General features: G+C 37.4%; 1 protein-coding gene and 1 long non-coding RNA gene across 8 annotated transcripts in view; one reads left to right on the forward strand and one right to left on the reverse strand.

Annotated features, from left to right (window-relative positions):
- LOC126704582 (polygalacturonase-1 non-catalytic subunit beta-like) overlaps positions 1-13,390 on the reverse strand; it is a 57,010-nt gene that overhangs the window by 39,003 nt on the left and 4,617 nt on the right. For 2 of the 7 annotated variants that reach the window (XR_007648227.1, XR_007648225.1), the window contains exon 4: positions 13,195-13,379. The exons of the other annotated variants lie outside the window; for them this stretch is intronic. The gene's annotated coding sequence lies outside the window, so the exon portion shown is untranslated. Of the gene's footprint in view, positions 1-13,194; positions 13,380-13,390 lie in introns of those variants that run through there. 7 annotated transcript variants of the gene reach the window in all.
- Positions 1-13,390, forward strand: part of LOC126704586 (uncharacterized) — a 29,644-nt gene that overhangs the window by 12,609 nt on the left and 3,645 nt on the right. The gene's annotated exons all lie outside the window — the stretch shown is intronic.

Here is a 13,390-nt window from a genome sequence, read left to right on the forward strand (position 1 = left end):
ATATTTGTATTGTTAGGTTTTTATAATGGGTATGTATCGTGACTATTTTTTTTTTTTTTTTTGGCTTGATATTTACCAAATCAGAACATAGAATTCGAGCCTTTGAGGCTCGAGTTTTTAGGGGTAAATCGAGTCTCTAAAACTCGAGATGCTAATTCAGTATAAAGTTTCAAAACGTTGCCAACTAACTATATAGTCTGGGGATTGGTGTTAATTGCCAAATTTTCCCCAACGAAGACTCTCTATTGGAAGTTATCTGAAGAACCAACACAATATCATAATCTCTCACTTCAAAAAAAAAATTCTAGTTAGAGCAAGAGCAAAATGTAAACTTATTCTACTTAGTCAAATCTTATATTAGATAAGTCACTCTAATCTTGCATTGGCATGGAAATAATATTTATGAAGCCAATGAAACCTTAGGCACATGCCACACCATCCAAAGTATTGGCTTAATAGAAAAGCTCAGCAACATCATGGTCTTTGCCTAGAATCAGATGAACAGAGCATATGAAAGTAAAAGAAAAACAAAACTTGAAGCTCATAAAATCAAGAACTCACCCAATAAAGAGAAAATGAAAGGATCAAGACTCATTAATAAAAAATACGAGTTTGCCTCAAATAAACCCAAAATCTATGTCTCGTTCTTCCTTAGTTTACTTGCACGATCAAAACCTAGATGGTTCTCGATCTATCATCTCAAGCTCTCTGCCTTGTAGCATCTAGGATCTTAGTTTGGTGAGTAGGTGTGGATGGGAGTGTGTTTTGGGAGAAAGAAGCGTTTGATCTGATTTGGGTTTTTTTTTTTTTTTTTAATAAAAAATGTGTTAGAGTAACGTCTGACAAGGAGGTGGGTAACGAAATAGTAACAGAGTAAAGCATAGATGGGTTAAGTGTCAAAAATGAAATCACGAGTGGGTAAGTTAAATTTGAGGCAAAGCAAATGTGGGTAAAGTGTAATTCCCACAAATTTAAATTTTTTTAATAAAAATTAAACTTGAATTTAATAAAAACATAAAAAAAAAAAAAAAAAAAAAAAAAAGCAGAAATATATAAAGTTTTAAAATTTCATTTCACAAGTTTTCATATTTTGAAATTGTTGTGTGATATGATAACTTCATTATTAATGTTATCAACTACATCTTTTTCAATATAAATAACCAATCAATTATTAAGCTACTGATCTCCCCTTCAATTACCAACATATTACCTAAATAAGTAACAATATAAACAAAATGCATTGTCTTTTTGAAAAAATGTATCACATAAATCAACAAATTTGGCTAAAAACTAAATCAAGCACTAACAGACTATTTTTTAATAAAAAAAAAATAGTGATTTAAAAATATTCCCTTCGAAAACACAATTTAAAAAAATCACAATTAAACGTTTGATTTTTGCTTTTAGGCTAATTTGTTTGTTTGGGCAATTTTTAAGAAGTGCTATGTCCACAATATTTTTGCAATACATTCACAACAAAGCCTAGGTGTTAAGTTTTTACTGGTTCTAATTTGAACCTACTACTGAAATTATTTTTTTGTTCATCAGTAATAACTTATTATTTAAAATTTGTTATGAAAATGTTGTAAAAAAATATAGCATTTTTTGTAAGTTTTTGGTTCAATATTCAATGGACCAAAATTTTGGAGAGGTTAAATTTTATTTTTAATGGGCTCAAATTGTTATTCAGGGTGGTCAATTTTTTTTGGTGGTCAAAGACCCATATTAATTTAAAATTTAATTTTTTAAGATATATATATATATATATATAGTCGGCATGATAATGCATGCATGGAGCTAGAGTCCCACTTATAAAGACAAAAAAGGTGGTAGTTCTCACTTATCCGTTATCAGTAGGGCTGCTTGTTCCCAAAACCAATTGTGTAATACATTCCACTCATCTGTGATCCAGTTTATGTACGACTAAACCACTGACTGGTCGAGAGGGTATGGTAACAGAAGGATAAGCTGTTTAGAATGATATTAATTTTCTCTTGTTTGATGTGATTAAAGGTGGTTTGATGCTTTATGTCAAGTATCAAAGCCAGCGGAATAATTCAATGCCTAAACAGTCTATAAGATAAACAACTAAGAACTTGAATTAAACTAGAGGAAACTTGTTTATAAACAACAAGAACTTGAATCAAACTAGAGGAAAGTTTAAGCACGTGGGTTTGGGATCAATTATGTTACATGGAAAATTATTGAATATTCCGAGAGCACCATAAATGCGTATTCCCCCCTCACATGAATTGTAGATCCTATCATAAATTTAATTAGTGAGACCCACACTTATGTGAGAGGGAGAAGTACGCATTTATGGTATTCCGGAAGTACCCAATAATTACCTATGTTACATTGAGTTATTAACCACAATTCTTATTATTAGTATTTAATGTGAGACTTCACTATCTAACTGACACTACTCATAGATGAACATTACAATTCATAACAAATATCTCCCTTTACGTGTAAGCTTTTTGATAATGACATAATTTTGTATATTAATATAATTATTAAAACGCATTATCATGTTTATTTTGTGTTCATTCATTCATTCATGCATTTTATTTTTGGTTTTGAAATAATGTTTAGTAATTGATTTTGTGTTTAAATGAGTTTTAATGCATGAATATGTCTTTTGATAGATGATGAAATTAATTTTAGCAAGATTTATCAAGAAAGGTACGAGTGGATTTTTGTAATGAAAAGGACTATCGAACTAAATTTTGATATGGTCTCAATAAAGTTAAAGAGAGGTTTATCTTGATTTGATTTGAGCCCAAACAAAGTAAGGAGCTAAAGGAAATTTGCACAAAAATACAAATACGATATGGTTTAGAATTTTTGCCGACACAACTTTATTGATTTTGGACATTACCTTTGGCTTAGATATGTGGTTGAGGCGATTGAAGTTGGATGAGAAACACAGTTTAAAGGGCGGCAAATTTGTATTTCATAAAGATTGCCACATTCCGATGTTTAAAGGGTCAAAAATCTTTAATTCCTTTTCATTTGAGAAATGATATATCCATAACATTTACACAACATTTTTACAACAAATCCTAAGTGGCAGGTTGTTACTAGTTGTTATTATTAGGGCAAAAAAGTAATCTTAGTGTTAGGTTCAAATTTGTTAGTGTTAACCACCTATGATTTGTTGTGAAAATATTGTGGACATAGCACCTCTCTTTTCATTTTAGGTCCTATGCTTTTTTCACTTCTTTTTTTCTTATGAAAGATTTACTCACCGCCACCCTTAGGGTGCTTTTGGTTGGGGAGAGAAGAGAAAATAAGATAGAAATTGGTTGGGATTTGTTCTTTGGAAGGGGGAGAATATAATTCTCTCATCACTTCTCTCTCTCTCTGATTTGTATAGGTGTAGCCGGTGAATCCTCTCTCTCTCTCTCATGCTTTTTCTTCTTCTTTTTTTTTTGTTTTTTTTTGTTTTTTTTTGTTTTTGTTTTTATTTTTTATTTTTTATTCTTATTGGTATATTTTCTATTGCTTCTTAGTTTTAATTTTGCTTATTGTGGATTTTTGGGTTTGAAGCCATGGGCACATAATATTTAACTTAGAAAATTTTGAAGTAATTTACGGTGAGTGTAGTTTTGTTTAGTTAGTAAAAATTTTGAAGTAATTTACGGTGGGTGCATTTTGTAATTTGAGGAATGAGTGTGTGTGTGTGTATGCTATTAGAGGAATGGGTATTAGTTAAAGAGTTTGAAGGGAGGAGGTGTTTAATCTACAATGTTGGATTAAACACCTCCTCCCTTCAAATTAGCCCATTAATTGTGGATTAAGTTAGTGCAAGGGGGAGGTGAAGGGAGGAGGTGTCAAAAATGGAAATGAATCAACCTCTGGGATCCTTATACTTGACAGCTTATTTAGAATAATTACCACATTTATTGGTGAGTAAATGGCCCGAATTAAGCAAAACCAAGGTTCTTGGGAGTGGTGAAGTTGATTTGAAATTCACTTCTGGACGTGTGCTAACATTGAAAGAAGTACTTTACACTCCGTCCATGAGAAATAATTTGATGTCAGGTTTTTTTCTTAACAAGGCTGGCTTCAAGCAAACTATGGAATTCGATAATTATGTAATCACTAAAAATGGATTATTTGTGGGCAAGGGTTATGCTTGGGATGGAATGTTTAAATTGAATGTTGAAAATAATAAAGCATCTACTAGTTTAGTTTATATGCTTTCTTTTATTAAATTTTGGCATGCTCATTTGTGTCAAATAAATAGTAGATATGTGAGAATCATGAGTAGGTTAGGCTTAATTCCAAGACTATCAAAAGATTTTGAAAAATGTGAAACTTGTAGTCAAGCTAAGATTACAAAAAGGCCTCATAAAAGTGTTGTAAGAAATATTGAATTGTTTGAATTAATTCACTTCGATTTATGTGAATTTGAGGGAATTTTTAACTTGTGGAGGAAATAGATATATTATCACTTTTATTGATGATTTCTTAAAATATACAATTGTTTATTTGTTGAAAAATAAAAGTGATGCTTTAGAAAAATTTCAAGATTTTTTTTTTTTTTTAAAAGAAGTTGAAAATCAATTCGATAGAAAATTAAAAAGAATAAGAAATGATAGAAGCCATGAGTATGACTCAAGTGCATTCAATTCATTTGTTCAGTCTTTGGGAATTATCCATGAAACTACTGCACCATGTTTACCTGCTTCTAATGGTGTGGCTGAAAGAAAAAATAAAACTCTAATTGAGTTAACAAATTCCATGTTAATTTAATCTGGTGCACTTTTACATTTTTGGGGTGAAGCTATTTTAACTGCATGTCATGTTTTGAATAGGGTGTCACATAAAAAGTCACATACCACTCCTTTTGAGATGTGGAAAGGACATAAGCCAAATTTGGGATATATGATAGTATGGGGTTGTCTTGCTTATTTAAGGCTTACTGACCCTAAAATACCTAAATTAGGTATAAGAGCTACTACTTGTGTTTTTTTTGGTTATGCAATTAATAGTGCAACCTATAGATTTTTTGATCTTGAAAACAAAATAATATTTGAATCTGGTGATGCAATTTTTGATGAAGAAAAATTTCCTTTTAAATTGAAAAATAATGGAGATAATTCGACCCAACATTGAAACTGCAAAGTCGACCATGTCCTCAGCTAAGGACACGCACCACTTGGTCTCGCCAGGGTTTGGAGCCCTCTTGCACTCACTCAAGGACTTAGCTATCATAATCTCCATAGTCGAATTATCACCCGCATGAAAAATGTGCTTCAGCTCAGAGCAAGGTTGTCAAAATCGGGATCCTACATAGGATCGTAGGAGGTAGGTGGGATCGTGGATCGTAGGATCGGATCGTGGATCGTAAGATCCTACATTATTTGAGAAAAAAACAAAAAATACACATTGGTATGTTAAATAATCACATAAATTATACATTCATTGATATAATTACCATACATTACTACATTCATTTGTAGCATTATTTAAAGATGCCAAAAATCTCAAAATGTGACACTCTATTGGAATATTTTTTATTTGAGTCTAACTGATACTCTCTCTATATTAGAGTGGAAAAACTTGATCTATTGGGATTTATTTTTCATTTGGGTCCAACTGAGCCTTCTATCAAGTTAAAGAAGATTACAAGAAACCAAGGTTGTTTGGGATTGTTAGAATCGTATGATCCTACCAATCCTGAACGATCGCAAAGATCCTTGAAAGATTTAGATCGTTTTGGGTAGGTGAGATCGTAAAATCGTAGGATCGTAAGATCCAGATCGGGATTTTGACAACCATGGCTCAGAGACTTTCAACGTGGAAAATGGTTGATTTGACGAAATCGACCGAGGTAGAAATGACCTTTCCGGAAATTTATCGCTAATGTCCAACATTGGTATCATCTTCCCTTTCTTTAACATAGACTCCCGAAAGAATCTACCAGAGCCACCCTTGGTGCTGGCAAAGTCGTTGGCAGAGTCGCCATAGTTTTTTTGGAGGACTACATCGATAGAGTGTCTTTGGCCAACGACTACATTGGTAGAGACTTTTTGACCAAATGTTGATGGTAATGAATCGGGGAAACAGAGGAGGTTTGCGGAGGCACAGAAGGCCAAGAATCGAGAGGAGAGAGCGCTCTGGGTGGTGAGTTTGGAGAAACTGGCTGACTTAGTTGCGCTCAATGAAGATGCCTTGGATAGGAGAAAGATTGGCTTGGCTTGGTTGTTTTGGATCTCTTTGTTCCAATACTGGATCAGATAGGTTTTCAGGGTGAATGGGTTTTCACCAGTGGACCCAACCTATATTAACACAAAAGGGAAAGTGTATGAATCTATATATATAATAATAGGTAAAGCAGAGAGAAAATCCAATTACATTTCAAATTGAAATTCAATTAAAATCTAATTTTGCGCCACATATCTCATCTAATCTAAATTTTAGAATTTTGTGCCAAGTGAGTAAATTTAGTGTAAAAATTGAATTTCAATTAAAGTTTAATTTTGCGCCACCTGTCTCATCTAATCTAAAATTTTAAATTTTTGTGCCAAATTAGTTAATTTAGTGTAGAAAACAAGGAGTTCAATATAATAAACCATAAAAAACATAATCATATAACTAAAAAAAAATTCAAATTTATAAGCCATCTATGTATATATTAATAGGTAAAACTTAGAGAAAATTGAATTAGAATATGAAATTTGTAAGGACGCGATTTGTAACAACCCGTAACTGTGTTGGGTTCGCACGTAAAAAGGCCCAAACAATATCATTTATAGAGCGTGGGTTTGAAAGGCTAGGCCCCAGTCACTAGACGGTGGGTTTTTCGTGGTATTCATACATGGTTAAGTCGTTTTCGCCTTAGGAGTCTTTCTCCTGGAGGCGGGCTGGGAGGCTCTGGTTTTTGGCAATTTTTCCCAGCCCCTCTTTTGGAGCACTAACTTTTACATTAAATAGTCCTTCTTGGTTGATCTTAGCCCTCCACTTGTTGGTCAGGCAGGTGCTTACTTCTGTACCCGTCCCATCAGCTGTCCCCTCTTACTTTCTGCTAGTTGCGATGATCGAAGTTACACCGACCAAGCGTCTTTTCTCATTAACATGATCAAGACGCTGGCGGGTGCATTTAATGCGGAGGGGACGTATTTTCCTTGAACCAATTTTGCACCGTACCTCCACGTGGGTCCCATTCCACTCACATCCCCTTCAGGGGGCTGTTTGGGGATAGCCTTCATCGAGACGTTGCTCTTCCCATTGAAGTCCTGGAGTGCCGAGGATAGGGTCGTCCTCAGCTGTTCCCCTTGACACCTCGGCCTTCGATCATTCGTCCTCGGCACACGACATCCTCGGCACAGGCCCTGAGCTCGGATAGAGCGTGGGCCGGATCGTAAGCTCCCCAGCCCCACAAAATTATAATCCAATTTTGCATGGGCCGGATCAAGGAGGTCTTCCTCAGTACTAAGAGGTACTTGGGCATGGTAAGGTTTCTTGAAACCTAAAACTTTATTAACTCTCACTCCTGGTTTGTTATTAACTATGCATTTATCTCCCTTGCCAGGCTCTCCAGGCCACCTATAGGATGGAGGAAGAGGTGAATAATAAGAGTAAGGCGACCAAGAATGAACGCACCAAGCGCTTAACGGCCGCGAAGACTCTCCAAGCTTCTGAGGAGGACCTTGCCAAGGCCAAGGCTGACCTAACAGTCGCTATCCGAGAAAGGGATAGCGCCTCAGTGGGCTTAGCTAGCGCCCAAAAACAGGCCGAGGACCAAACAAAATGTCTACTAGAAGCCGAAGATCAGTTGCAAATAGCTAAAGAGCTGGTCAAGGATTTAAGTAAAAAATTGGCCGCGGCAGAGCATGACAAAGGTGTGGCGGAGTATGCCCGTGACGAAGCCATAAGGGCCAAGCAGGAGGCCGAGTTTGCCAGAAAATGAGGCGGAGGCTGCCAAGGAAACGGCCGAGGATGATGGTTATAATGCGGGGGTAGCTGAAACCCAAGCCATTCTTAAAGCCCAGATTCCTGGAGTATGCAGGCTTTACTGCTCCCAGGTTTGGGAAGAGGCATTGAAGCGAGTTGGGGTGAATGCTTCATCCGATTTGTGGAAAGCGGAGAACATATTCTACCCTACAGCCATCCGTGAGGCCACCTCCTCCAGCTCCGTGGCTATGAGCGACCAACCCGAGGAAGGGGTCACTCAGTCGGAAAACTTACAGGTCGACGACTCTCCTGGCAAGATGCTCAAAGAGGGAGAACTTCAGGATGTGATAGAAATATCTCAGCATACGGACCCTGAGGTACCCAAAGAGGTTACTGAGCCCGTGGTTGGCACTCATATGCCTAATGCTGAGGAGCGAGCCACACTTGCCCAGCCCCCACAGGCAATTCCCTTTGCTGTGGTCCCTAAGAGTACCGATACTGACCCTGTTCAGCCTTCCCCAGAAGGGACTATCCTCCAGGGCGTCGAAGCTGATCCCGTTCCGCCTTCCCAGGACGTGGCCGACGCAAAACTAAAGAAGTAGAAACCCTGGATAGGCTTCGTATTTGTTTTTAGTTTGACGATTAACTTGTTTCTTTTTTATTTTGAAAACTTTGTAATCTATTAGTAGTTTGAACCTGTTGAACATGTATATATGAAATCATTTTCTTCCTTTTGCCTTTTGGTTACTTGTTAGTTGCCCTTGTCAATACTTATTATTGTTTATGAATTTTGAACTAATTTATCTTAACACGTATGAATAGTTGTGCATGCGGTACATTTAACATCATGTTTCATAACCTTAGCTTACCTGCACCTGCAGAGCCTTGAACTCATTTCTGACCCTCATTCAACGAAGATATAGGCATCATTTTAGATGTCACGTGTAGTTGCTAAGTCCTGCTTAGTACCCAGGTTTCTTTAAAGTAGTTGGTTTCCCCATAGGTTTGAGTCCGAGAACCATGCAATACCTTGGTTCTGTCCAAAACCTGATTTTTATAAGTAGTTGGTTTCCCCATAGGTTTGAGTCCGAGGACCATGCAATACCTTGGTTCTGTCCAAAACTTGATTTTTATAAGTAGGTGGTTTCCCCATAGGTTTAAGTCCGAGGACCATGCAATACCTTGGTTCTGTCCAAAACTTGATTTTGATAAGTAGTTGGTTTCCCCATAGGTTTGAGTCCGAGGACCATGCAATACCTTGGTTCTGTCCAAAACCTGATTTTTATAAGTAGTTGGTTTCCCCATAGGTTTGAGTCCGAGGACCATGTAATACCTTGGTTCTGTCCAAAACTTGATTTTTATAAGTAGTTGGTTTCCCCATAGGTTTGAGTCCGAGGACCATGCAATACCTTGGTTCTGTCCAAAACTTGATTTTTATAAGTAGTTGGTTTCCCCATAGGTTTGAGTCCGAGGACCATGCAATACCTTGGTTCTGTCCAAAACTCAGTTTTTCTTCCAAGTAGTTGGTTTCCCCATAGGTTTGAGTCCGAGGACCATGCAATACCTTGGTTCTGTCCAAAACTTGATAGATATTGATGAGTAGTTGGTTTCCCCATAGGTTTGAGTCCGAGGACCATGCAATACCTTGGTTCTGTCCAAAACTCAGTTTTTCTTCCAAGTAGTTGGTTTCCCCATAGGTTTGAGTCCGAGGACCATGCAATACCTTGGTTCTGTCCAAAACTTGATAGATATTGATGAGTAGTTGGTTTCCCCATAGGTTTGAGTCCGAGGACCATGCAATACCCTGGTTCTGTCCAAAACTTGATTTTTATAAGTAGTTGGTTTCCCCATAGGTTTGAGTCCGAGGACCATGCAATACCTTGGTTCTGTCCAAAACTCAGTTTTTCTTCCAAGTAGTTGGTTTCCCCATAGGTTTGAGTCCGAGGACCATGCAATACCTTGGTTCTGTCCAAAACTCAGTTTTGGCATGGGGCCTTGGCTTTAGGGGAATTAGCTCCTCGGCCAAGCCCCAAGAACCATCCATGCGATTGACGCTACGAAGCGTAGCCCCTAGTCAAGAATCATAGCCCCTAGTGGAACTTTACGCTAGGACACTACAACCAGCTGTTAGAAATGACAAGGGAACTGTCTCGACCTACCGCCTAGGCCAACGCACAAGCCTTCCCCACAGACGGCTCCAATTGTAAGGACGCGATTTGTAACGACCCGTAACTGTGTTGGGTTCGCACGTAAAAAGGCCCAAACAATATCATTTATAGAGCGTGGGTTTGAAAGGCTAGGCCCCAGTCACCAGACGATGGGTTTTTCGTGGTATTCATACATGGTTAAGTCGTTTTCGCCTTAGGAGTCTTTCTCCTGGAGGCGGGCTGGGAGGCTCTGGTTTTTGGCCATTTTTCCCAGCCCCTATTTTGGAGCACTAACTTTTACATTATATAGTCCTTCTTGGTTGATCTTAGCTCTCCACTTGTTGGTCAGGCAGGTGCTTACTTCTGTACCCGTCCCATCAGCTGTCCCCTCTTACTTTCTGTTAGTTGCGATGATCGAAGTTACACCGCCCAAGCGTCTTTTCTCATTAACATGATCAGGACGCTGGCGGGTGCATTTAATGCGGAGGGGACGTATTTTCCTTGAACCAATTTTGCACCGTACCTCCACGTGGGCCCCATTCCACTCACATCCCCTTCAGGGGGCTGTTTGGGGATAGCCTTCATCGAGACGTTGCTCTTCCATTGAAGTCCTGGAGTGCCGAGGATAGGGTCGTCCTCAGCTATTCCCCTTGACACCTCGGCCTTCGATCATTCGTCCTCGGCACGAGCCCTGAGCCCGGATAGAGCGTGGGCCGGATCGTAAGCTCCCCGGCCCCACAAAATTATAATCCAATTTTGCATGTGTCTAAATTTATGTAGGAACTACACCATAATTATCCACTTAAGCATGTGCCATGTGTCTACTTATGTTTTTTAATTTTTGTGTTAAGTGAGTTAATGAGTGCAAAATACTAAGAATTTAAAATTAATGAACTATAAAATTTAAAAAAAAAATTACATATACTCAATAAAAATCATCACATGTTTCTCAAAAAATAAATAAAATAAAAATCACCACACGTTCTATCTTATTAAAAATTAGAAAAAAAATTATCATAAGTAGTATTAAATTTAGGTAAGAATTTTAATATGTGACTAATTATATTTACTTTAAAAACATAATTTGACTAATTATCTATATTTTATGATAAAAATTGTGTTTAATTTTAAATGCATCTATACGTATACATGAATGCATGTGTTTGCATGGAGTTACATGCTAGTGTATAATAAAGACAACGTGGAAACTGGAAACAAAGTGAGGGTGATATGTATAATCGGTTTAGTTAAGCGTTTTGAGAACCCAAAACCCTGTTACAATATTTGGAGAGAAAAAATAAATAAAATTTTGGTTGCTACGATTTAACAATTGAAAAATAAGGAACCAAAAACTCCCAAACAATTTAAAATACCTGGTAAGACACAATAAGTTCTAATTATGGGACTCATTTTTCACATAATATTGTCCTAAACACTAGGACACAAGTAAAGCAAGTTAACTATTGGACTCCTACTACCAAGAATAATACAAACACTACTCTTACTGCCAAGGACTCTAGTAAACATAGACTTTAAAATAACAAACATCTATAACACATTGACTCAACACAATTAACAGGAAATTTTACTGTAAAAGATTTATAAATGAAAAATGTAGCTCCTAAAAGCCCCTAACGAGAGAAATAACGTTTTACAGAAATTTTTTATTTGAACATAGTTTGTAATTTTGTTAATATGGTAAGGGTAAATTGGATAATTCATTTGGTCAATAATTTATGTGCTCTACTCTTCCTCCAAATCTCTCCAATCTGGGGAAATTAAAAGTGAGGGGTTAGAAGTAGTTCAAACCCTTCCAAATCCCTCCCCATCATTCCTTAAAAAAACATTCAACCAATGTAATTTAACTTACTCTTCCTCCTTTTACTTTACTCCCCCTCCTTCCCCCAACATCCAAACAGAGCATTAATGTTGCCAATGATGTTTGGTTCGTTTGGAAGATTGATTTTCAGAAATGTAATCGGGAATCCATAGTTAAACATTATTAATTTCCATGTAGTCTAGAATGACTCAATGAAGTTATCTTATGGGACCATTGACAGGATCACCTTAAACTATCAATCTCAAACAATGGGCTAACCAATGGACTCGTGCTCCCCAACGTAGGGGCAACTTAAAGGCACTCTTTCATAGAATTACAAATCACTAACAAAAATAATGAATATAAATTTTCAAGAGAACTTGGTTCTAATATTAATTGGGGGAACCCAAGGGGAATATGAAGAATGGTTGAAGAGAGAAATATGGATGAATATGTATGAATAAATATGTTGCAAGAACAAAATGAGTTGTACAATATAAAACTTTGGAAATAAATATATTTTTGAAAACTTAAAAACTTACTTGATTCTTGAAAACTTTGAATAGTACTTTAAACACTAATACTTATTCAAATACTTGAAAATATTATTGTGGGGTCGGGGAGCTTACGATCCGGCCCACGCTCTATCCAAGCTCAGGGCCCGTGCCGAGGAGGTCGTGTGCCGAGGACGAATGATCAAAGGCCGAGGTGTCAAGGGGAACAGCTGAGGACGACCCTATCCTCGGCACTCCAGGACTTCAATGGGAAGAGCAACGTCTCAATGAAGGCTATCCCCAAATAGCCCCCTGAAGGGGATGTGAGTGGAATGGGGCCCACGTGGAGGTACGGTGCAAAGTTGGTTCAAGGAAAATACATCCCCTCCGCATTAAATGCACCCGCCAGCGTCCTGATTATGTTAATGAGAAAAGACGCTTGGGCGGTGTAACTTCGATCATCACAACTAACAGAAAGTAAGAGGGGACAGCTGATAGGATGGGTACAGAAGTAAGCACCTGCCAGACCAACAAGTGGAGGGCTAAGATCGACCAAGAAGGACTATATAATGTAAAGGTTAGTACACCAAAAGGCTGGCTGGGAAAAACGGCCAAAAATCAGAGCCTCCCAGCCCGCCTCCAAGAGAAAGACTCCCAGGGCGAACACGATCTAAACCATATAGGAACACCACGAAAAGACCCGCCGTCTGGTGACTAAGGCCTAGCCTTTCAAACCCACGCTCTATAAATGATATTGTTTGGGCCTTTTTACGTGCGAACCCAACACTGTTACGGTTCGTTACAAATCGAGTCCTTACATACACATAAATTAATAGAGAAAGTCCATATATTGCATTACAAGCCTAATACATAATTAAACGAGTCTAGGAGTAACTAATCCTTAGATTTCCCATATATCCACATAAATTAAAATTAGAAGAGAAAGTCCATATATTACAAGCTTAATACATAATTAAACTTGTTTAGGAATAACTAATCCTTAGGCTTTCCATAAATACACAAAA

This window comes from Quercus robur, chromosome 11 (genome assembly GCF_932294415.1).
Source record: "Quercus robur chromosome 11, dhQueRobu3.1, whole genome shotgun sequence".
Classification (NCBI taxonomy): Eukaryota; Viridiplantae; Streptophyta; class Magnoliopsida; order Fagales; family Fagaceae; genus Quercus; species Quercus robur.